Genomic DNA, 9768 nt, shown 5'->3' on the forward strand with positions numbered 1-9768 from the left:
AGCTGAAGAGAAGAGAGGGCAGAATTATGGAGCCGTTGAAGCTGGTGGCAGTAGCAGCAGCAGCACTGGCGGTACCCAAGGAGTGGGCTCTTAAAAGTACAGCATGGAGAAGAGAGGGAGAAAGAGATCAACAATGACAGGGGCAGTTATTAAAGACTCAGGGTAGAGAGGAAGGAGAGGGAGAGGCACGGGAAGTGGAAAAGCAGGGCTGAGGTGGCTGTGGTAGGGAAAAGACCTTACCTGGTCTGAAGCCTGCTGGAAGAGGAGAGCTGGCGAGCTTGCCTGGCATGCTGAAGCAGAATCCAGAGACCTGTGCTGCCAGACAGCCTCAGTAGAGTGTTTGAGGTAGGGTGTACAACTCAAACTCTCCAAGGAGAGTACCGTATCCTGGGTTTTGGCACCAAAACGTTATCATCGATGGCATGTGTGAGGGCATTCAGAGAACACTTTGTGAGAAAAAAGACTTCTGCCAGACCAGGTGTGAACAGAGACTGAAATCAGGGGCATATTTCAGCAGGTGGCTGGGAAAGAAAACTACATTTTTAGACATTTTGGGGAAGGGGCTATGATCATAAGGAATGTTTATGACTGAGGGTCCAAGGGTTGTCAGTGCAGGTTTCAGACAATCACTAGACTCCTTGTCACCCGGGAGATTTTATACTCCACCCTAAACTCTCTTTATGGCTGTCTGTCCTATTTACTGAGAATAGCCTGTTATTTGCTGAGAGTGGCCTGTTTGCTTGTGAAAGTCTTATTCAAGGCAGGTATGACACTCCATCCAATTTGATAAGAGCTTCCTTAGAGGTATGGACAAAATGAAACAGGGAAAAGCAAAATTAGGAACTACTAATTCTGTCAGAGATAATGAAGACCTTTCAGATGGGAATATTAGTTTTACCTAGATGCTAGATGCTAGACTATACACAGCTCAACTGAATAATGGCTCAAAATAAGTTAATTTCCTCTCACTTAGTAGAACAGGGTAGATGAATGGGCCAGAAGACTGATTCTCCACCTTGGGGTGTTTCAAGGACCTGGACTGGCAGAAGCTGTCCCACCTTCATCATGGAGCTGCTAGCACCAACAGGTGTTTCTCCTTGACAGAAGAGGAGCAAGTTTGGATAGGCCAACTCAACAAATGTCATATCCCTTCTGCTTATATTCCATGCCTAGAACTAAGGCTTAGGACTACACCTACCATTGCAGGAGGCTGGGAAGTATAAGTAACCGACATTGAGAAGAGAAGAACATGAATCTGGTGAACAGCTAGCACTATCTGTGAGAGGCAGAAATATTTGAGCTGGATTTTGTTAGGACAAGGCAGAGTTGTCCAGTTAAGAAAGCCTGGGGTGTACTTTGATTATGTTCTGAAACATTTCCACCTCCCAAGGAGACTGAAAATACCATGCACCTCTTCTTCTGCTATTTGCCAACCACCTCTGCCAACTCTGAGTTTGTTTTCACAAATGTCCTCAAAACACAGAGAAAGAATATAAGTAAAGACTTCTTCATGTGCGCCAATGTTACGTGGATTTATGTCAGGGTGAATAATTATATGGATGTTGTTTTCAAAGGTATCATGTATATTAAGGGTAATTAGCCTGTTCCAAATCAATAGGGTCAAAAAATTAGAAATATTTATGCATTTTTCCATACAGAGACATAATAATTTAACTTGATGATTAAACATAGGTTCATCCAGATAAATAAAAAAACAGGTAAATTAAATAGACATGGACGTTAATTAATACTGGGAGTTAGTTGGAAAGGTGGAGAAATGGATGGAAGAGCCAAGGGGAAGCAAAAAGATGTGGAATTCTAGGAAGCCACTCTCATTCCTAGGCCTGAGGCAAAATGGACTGGAGGCTAGGGTGCCAGAGCAGCATCCAGGACAAAAAAGTGGGAGCTGGGATCAGTGGCTCCAGGACAGATGCAAGGTCCCTGGAGGAAGAGTTGGAGGGTGGGAGAAGAGGTGATGAAATCCCAGAGAAGGCATAGCCCTGGCCACACACTGCCAGGAAGTGAAGAGTGGAAGGGGAAACACCCGCCTTCTGACTTCCTGTCTTCAGCAGCCCCCAGTGCCTAGGGACTCTTCTGATATCTCTCAGTTTTCTCTGTGTGTTCTCCCACATGCAGAGAACTGGGCAAAGAGGTACATGGCTCTGAAGGCCAACAGACAAATTCTGGGTCATGGCCCTTCATTGTTTTCAAACAGCTGGTTCTTCCATTTGAAATAGAAATGAGGATTCCTTCCTATTCCCAGCTTTGATGTTTATGATGGCATTGTACACTTTTATGAAAGGTTGGAAGTTTAAACAAGCCGGGACAATAACCAAACCAAACCTGGAATTTCTGCTGTTAAGAAAAAGAAACTAAATCTCAAAAGGAAAACAAACCTTTGCTTTCCTGGCTTCATACCTGAAGACTCTAGCTTGCCAGAAAAAGAGAGAGATTTTTATAATTCCCTAGCCCTCTACAACAATAGATTGAATAGTGCAACACATTGCCATTGCATTGTTGCCAGACACCGTTTCCCTCTGAGAATCAGGAAATGATGCTGTTTTGATAGGAGAGGGAGAAGCATGGAGAGAGTGGGCCTCCTGTTTAGAAAGCAACACACTGGACATGAGACCCCATCTCTTGCTTCCAAGCCTCATATTCTCTGCAGTATTTCTTGGCAGTGGAGCTCTGTGCAGTTTCTGCATAATTCTCAGGTTCGCTAATCCACCTTTGGTAAGCACGTGCCTGCCTGGGTGGTCTAGGGCGGGCCAATGGTGAGGAACACTTCGCACTTCTGCCCATGTTATTGTGTTTTTAAGACAAAGGATGTTAATGTAGAGTTGCTTTTTTCCAAACTAAAACCTCAGTATGTAGGTGTAATTGCAATTTTGGCACTTTGTGATAAATAAGTCGGTTTGGGGCTACAGCTCAGCTCTCAGTCTCTAAAAGTTCACCATCACTGCTCTTGGGAAACTATTGCAAATGCCCTCAGATCTCTAGTTATCTTTACTCCAGAGACTGCTGTGTTCAAAGTGGAAGTAGAGGCCACTTAGCTTCCTGGAGGTGCAAGACAAAGAACCACAAACTGAGTGGCTTAAAACAACAATAATGTATTATCTTGCTGTTGTCTGAAATCAAGATGTGCAGGGCCATGCTGCCTCAGAAGCCAGAGGGGAGGACACTTTCATGCTTTCTAGCTCCTTAGGGTCGCTACTAATGCATCAAACTTCTCAGCTTTCAGCCTCCTCACTCCAAGCGCTACCTCTGTAGTCACAGAGTCTTCTCACACTGAGTCTGGGTGTCTGTTCTGTGTGTCCAAGTTTCCCTTTTAGAAGGATGCCAACTATGTTGCATTTAGAACCCACCCTGATGCAGGATGACACTGTTCCACCAATCATAGATCCAAAGTGGTGACAGGACATCCTCAGGTAGTCCGGGAGATCAAAGCAAGCCTTAGCCAGGTTTAGGCAGCAGTGCCCTATTGTTCAGCCCTACTCCTAAACCTCCCAAACACCTTAAACATGTTACTTTTTGCTATGTCTTAGAATTTTTTTCAGTTTTTATGTATTCTAGATAGTAGTCCTTTGTCTGAGGTACAGCTGCTAAAATTTTTTTCCCGCATTGTAAGCTATCTCTTAGCTATGGTGGTGGTTTCTCTTGCAGTGCAGAAGTTTTTAATAAGATAAGATCCCAGTTGTTGATTCTTTGTGCCAGTTCCCATGCTGCTCAGGTTTTGCTCATAAAGTCTTTTCCTATGCCAATGTCATCAAGAGTACAACCTAACTTATCTTCCAGCAAGTTTAGTGTTTCTGTCTTAATATTTAGATCTTTAATCCACTTCGATCTTAGTTTAGTGCACGGTGATAGGTACAGGTCTAGTTTTAATCTTTGGCAGGTTGAAATCCAGTTTTTCCAACATCATTTATTAAATAAGCTATCTTTCCTCCAGTGAGGGTGTTTGGCTCCTTTGTCAAAGATGAGGTGGCTGAGTGTGTCTGGAGTTGTTTCTGCATCTTCTAATCTATTCCACTGATCTTTGGGTCTGTTTCTTTGCCAGTACCATGATGTTTTTATCACAGTAGCTTTGTAGTATAGTTTCAAATTGGGGATTGTGATACTCCCAGCCATGTCTTTGTTGCCTAGAATTGCTGTTGCTATTCTAGATCTCTTCTGAAAAAGATCAGACCCCCCAAATTTAAAGACCCAATCCAAAAATGGGCATCTGAAATGAACAGACATTTTTCAGACAAAGAAGTAAAAGTAGCAAATAAGCATATGAAAAAATGTTCAACATCACTGGTCATTCCAGAGATGCAGATGAAAACAACACTGAGATTCCACCTCACCCCAGAAAGAATGGCTGCTATCAAGAAATCAACCAATAACAAATGCTGGTGGGGGTGTGGGGAGAAAGGAACCCTTCTCTATTGTTAGTGGGAGTGCAGACTGTATGGAGATACCTCAGAGAACTAGGGCTAGAGGTCCCATTTGACCCAGCTATTCCCCTGCTGGGTATCTTCCCAAAAGAATTAAAAGAATCATACCACAGCAATATATGTGCACCCATGTTTAGCGCAGCACAGTTTGTAATGGCTAAAGCTTGGAAACAGCCCAAGTGCCCATCAACTGAAGACTGGATAAAGAAGATGTGGTTTTTTATGAAATGGAGTACTACTCAGCCATAAAGAATGAGAAACCAGAGACATTAATAGCTAAATGGATGCACATTGAGGCCATACTCTTAAGTGAAATAAACAGAACACACATGTGTAAATACCAAATAGTATCTCTAGTGTGAGAAACTGAAAGTGCAGATAAGGATTAAAATGATTAAAATGAATAATTGATAATTTGAAATAGGAAGAAAAGGTCCAAAGGGGTAGGAGAAGTGGGAGGGGAAGGGGAAAGGAAAGAAGGGAAAGGAAAAATTATGAGAAAAGAAAAAAATGGAAACAAAGTCTTTGTAACTAGGGAAGGGTGGAGGGGGCAAAGTTCGCACAGATAATGGGGAAAAAATTAGAACTAAGACACATCATGTACAGGTACAAGCACCCAATGACAAATGTAGATGCATTGTATACCTAAAATTTGCCAATAAAAGAATTTAAGCAAAAAAAAGAATTTTTCTTGGTAGCTGAACATGATGCATGGACAAAAGAAATCATTGTAAGTAGGCTTTTAATAGTGTGGTGGCATGATTCTGGAGAGAAGCACTCTACAGCCCTGTGATTACGTCTCAGGCTGAGGCTAAGCCCAGGTTGTTATGCAGCTGCTCTTCAGAGGCCGCTCAGTGGATGGGACGATATGACTACAGCAGGCTGGCAACGACTTTTCTCTTCCTCCAAGTGGAACACAAGCACTGGTGGAGCTGGGCATTTCCCTGGCCCTAGATGGGCTCTAGTTTCATAGTTCCTCCCGAGGGCAAACTCCGCACAGACAAATAGAGTGCTGTGCCACATTTCCAAAGGATTCCTTCCTCCTCTGCTGACAGAAGCACTAACAGAATTTTCCTGGCATTCACTGAGAGGACCTGGTGATAAGAGCCTTCCTCCTGCACATACTCATGACTGAGTCCACCTAGGGGGTTTTTTACTTGTTCATTGTAGAGGTGTTTGTTCCAGTACTGAGGATTGAACCTGAGATGCTTGCCTTGAGCTACATTTTTGAGAAAGTCCTAAACTTGCAGGCTGGGCTGAAACTTGTGATCCTCCTCAGCCTCCCAGATTGCTGGGATTACAGGCATGTGCCACCTCTCCCCCTAAGAATTTTATTCTCTCACACTCATCCACACTGAATCCCCAGCACTTCGTCAATGTTCAAGCTTCTCCACCCTGATCCTGGTCCCTGCCAAGATTGATTCTCTGAGGGTTTCTGCACAGTAACTGGTCCGCCTGTCTCCACCCTTCCATCCTCTTCCCATCTCTGCCTGTCTTTCCAGTTCTGGAGCCTGAAATTGGGTTGCTGGTCTCATTTCTCTTCTGGGAGTCAGAGTTAATTTTTCAGTTTGTTTTTTTTTTACTTACTGTTAGGATGAAGCGGCAACTTCTAAATTTCTCACCTGCCACAACTGAAAATGGAAGCATATTTGAAGTATTTGAGGATGAAATGAACTAAACTGCAGAGACCAAGAATAATAGTTTGGATAAGAAAAAGCTGAGTTTTTCGCAGCTGTACTACCACTGGTTGAAGCCTAACCTCTCTATCTCAGTTTTTCACTTGAAAAACAGGAATCCTACAAATGACACTACCTACTGCACAGGTGTTCTGTGTCCTCACAAGGCTTAAATGTATTGTCAATTCTAGACAACACTGACTTACAAGTCTTGTTACCATTATAGAAGGACAGCCTTCACACATGGCTTTCAGAGATCATAAAGGAGGATTAAGGTAAAGGGAAGTAAGAGAGGGGTTTCTGTCCAGGCCTTTCTAACCACTGGAGACTCTTAAAATAATTTTTAAAGAATGATTTCAATACAAGTTTTTACATGTCTACCAATATTGTGTGGGGAAACACAATAAATAAAGCAGATGAAAAATGAGCTACTCTGAAGTGGTCGTGGGACAGATACACCATGATATTCCCCCTCCTTTTTCCACTAGATAGCTTTCATAAAGATAACTCTCCCAAAGCCCCAAGGTGCTGTTTAGCACTTCTTGAATATCATTCAGTCAGAGACAATGTAGACATGATAGTTTCATTCCTTGCTAGAATTCAAATTAAAGATGTTGACATTGCAGTTTGGGGACAGCAGAAATTCTCAGGTTCACATATGCTCAACTGGCAGCAGCCTTGAGTAATGAAGAACCTATTTCTTTTTTTTTTTTTTTGTATAAAACTTCATCTTCTTTCTTTTGCATACTTTTAATTTCAGAACAAAATAAACAAAAAATATGATCACAATACACAACATCCAACCCTGCTGTCAAATTATGGAAGGGTGGGGCTTGAGGCCCTTGCTCCCTGCTTTCCACACAGGGCAGGAGAAACCACTAGACATCAGCAGAGAGAGCGAGGTGGGACAGGACCACTCAGGCTGCTGGAGGAGCCATGGGGACACTATACAGAGGGCACAGGTTTCCTACAGTGCAAGCTCCTAATCAACGTCTTCCATCCGAGATGGATCCTCATCCCCTTCAAGGGGAGGGATCTCATCCGGAACAGCAGCTCTGGGCTCCTCTGCGGTCACCTCATCTTCATCAATGCCCAGGCCCAGCTTGATCATGCAGTAGATACAGTTTCGAGTGGGTCTGGGAGTCCTCCAGGGAGAAGCCAGAAGACAGTAGTGCTGTCTCAAACAGCAGCACCACCAGGTCCTTGACGGCCTCGTCATTCTTGTTAGCTTCAGCCTTCTGCAGCAGTGTCTCCACAATGGGGTGGTCAGGATTGATCTCCAGGTGCTTCTTGGCCATCATGTAACCCATGGTAGAGTTGTCTCAGAAAGCCTGGGCCTTCATGATCCACTCCATGTTGGCTGTCCAGCCATAGGTGCTAGTCACGATGCAGCAAGGTGAAGACACAAGTCTCTTGGAGATTGTCACCTTCTCAACCTTCTTATCTAAGATTTCCTTCATGAGTTTGCACAGGTTCTCAATCTTGGCCTTCCTTTCCTCCACCTTTTTTTTTCCCTCCTCATCCTCAGGCAGCTCCAGGCCTTCTTTGATCACAGAGTCCAGGCTCTTCCCATCAAAATCCTTGAGCTGCTGTATGCAGTATTCATAGATAGGCTCAGCCATGTACACCACCTCAAAGCCCCATTTCCACACACGCTCCACAAAGGCAGAGTTGGCCACCTGCTCCTTGCTCTTGCCAGTGAAGTAGTAGATGGACTTCTGCATCTCCTTCATGTGAGGCATGTACTCAGACAGGGATGCCATCTCATCTCCAGACTAAGAAGTATGATAGCACAGCAGTTCAGAAAGGTGTCGCCTGTTAGTTTAGTCCTCATGGATTCCAAGCTTCAGATTTTTTGAGAATGCCTCATAGAATTTCTTGTAGTTCTCTTTATCTTCTGCCAATTCAAAGAGCTCAAGGCATTTCTTAACAATCTTTTTGTGGATGACTTTCAAGATCTTGCTCTGCTGGAGCATTTCTCGGGAGATGTTCAGGGGCAGGTCCTCTGAGTCAGCCACACCACGAATGAAGTTTAGGTACTTGGGGATCAACTCATCGGAACTGTCCATGATGAACATGCGACGGACATACAGTTTGATGCTGTTCTTCTTCTTCTTGTTCTCAAATAGGTCAAAAGGAGCCAGCCGAGGAATGAATAACAATGCCCTGAATTCCAGCTGACCTTCTACAGAGAAGTGCTTGACTGCCAGATGGTGTTCCCAGTCATTGGTGAGGCTCTTGTAGAATTCTCCATATTCCTCCTGAGTGATGTCACCAGGGTTTCTGGTCCAAATTAGCTTGGTCTTGTTCAGTTCCTCATGATCAATGTATTTCTCCTTAATCTTCTTGGTTTTCATTTTCCTATCTTTACCAGTGTCGTCCTCCTCATCTAAACCTATGTCTTCAATCTTGGTCTTCTCCTCATCATCCTTATCTTCCTCTTCTTTCTCACCCTTCTCTTCCTCTGCCTCATTATCACTGATTTCCTTCTCTCGTCCCTTCTCCAAATAGGGTGATGGGATAGCCTATGGACTGTGGGTGCTTCTTCACCACTTCTTTCACCCGCCTCTCCTTCAAGTACCCTGTCTCGTCTTCTTTGAGGTGGAGGATCACCTTCATGCCTCTGCCAATGGGCTCCCCATGGTCAGCTCGGATAGTGAATGATCCCCCAGCAGAAGACTCCCAGGCATACTGCTCATCATCATTGTGCTTTGTGATCACAGCCACTTTCTCTGCCACCTGATAGGCCAGTAAAATCCAACACCAAACTACCCAATCATGGAGATGTCTGCACCAGCCTGAAGAGCCTCCATGAATGCTTTTGTGCCAGACTTGGCAATGGTTCCCAAGTTGTTTATGAGGTCAGCCTTGGTCATACCAATGCCAGTGTCCACCAAAGTCAGGGTTCGCTCCTGAGGGTTGGGGATATGTCAGTCTTCAGCTCTTTGCCACTGTCCAACTTGGAAGGGTCTGTCAGGTTCTCATAGTGGATCTTGTCCAAGGTATCAGAAGCATTAGTGATCAACTCCCGAAGGAAAATTTCCTTGTTGGAGTAGAAGGTATTGATGATGAGAGACATGAGCTGGGCAATTTCTGTCTGAAAGGTGAAAGTCTCCACCTCCTCCTCTCCATGGTACATCTCCTCAGGCATCTTGACTGCAAAGGGATGGAATACAAGTGAGAAAGGGCATGGACCAGGTCTGACACACTCACAGAACCTGAGCTGCACGGGGGTGACTCAGAAGAAGCTATTCTTGTCTCTATTTTGTTCTATTGATAAATATGTCTACCTTGAGTACCAGTACTACACTTTTATTTCTACAACACCATAATAAGTCTTCAAGTTATGAAATTAAAAAGTATACCACTTCCAACTTTGTTTTCTTTTTAACTTTTGGCTAATCTGGATCAATGGGACATCCATGTAAATTTTAATACCAGCTGGTCAAACTCTGCAGAGGGCTTATTTGGATTTTGATAGGGATTGCTTTGAAAGTATAGGTTGATTTTCAAATAATTGGCATTCTTAGCAGTGATAAGCCTTTCAGTCAATAAACATGGTATATTTTCCAGAAATATTTTGACATATTCTGTGCCTACATTGCTAATCTTTTGACAAGTTTATCCCTAGGTGTTTTCAAGATTTGAGGCAACTT

At 43.7% G+C, this 9768-nt stretch overlaps 1 pseudogene; it reads right to left on the reverse strand.

Annotated features, from left to right (window-relative positions):
• Window positions 1-7094: 7094 nt before the first annotated feature.
• LOC101706421 (heat shock protein HSP 90-beta pseudogene) lies at window positions 7095-9314 on the reverse strand (annotated as a pseudogene).
• Between the last annotated feature and the right edge of the window lie 454 nt (window positions 9315-9768).

The sequence above is a fragment of the Heterocephalus glaber genome, unplaced genomic scaffold, assembly GCF_053883595.1.
Source record: "Heterocephalus glaber isolate CG9 unplaced genomic scaffold, H.glaber_assembly_v1.0 deba00000281, whole genome shotgun sequence".
Taxonomy (NCBI): domain Eukaryota; kingdom Metazoa; phylum Chordata; class Mammalia; order Rodentia; family Bathyergidae; genus Heterocephalus; species Heterocephalus glaber.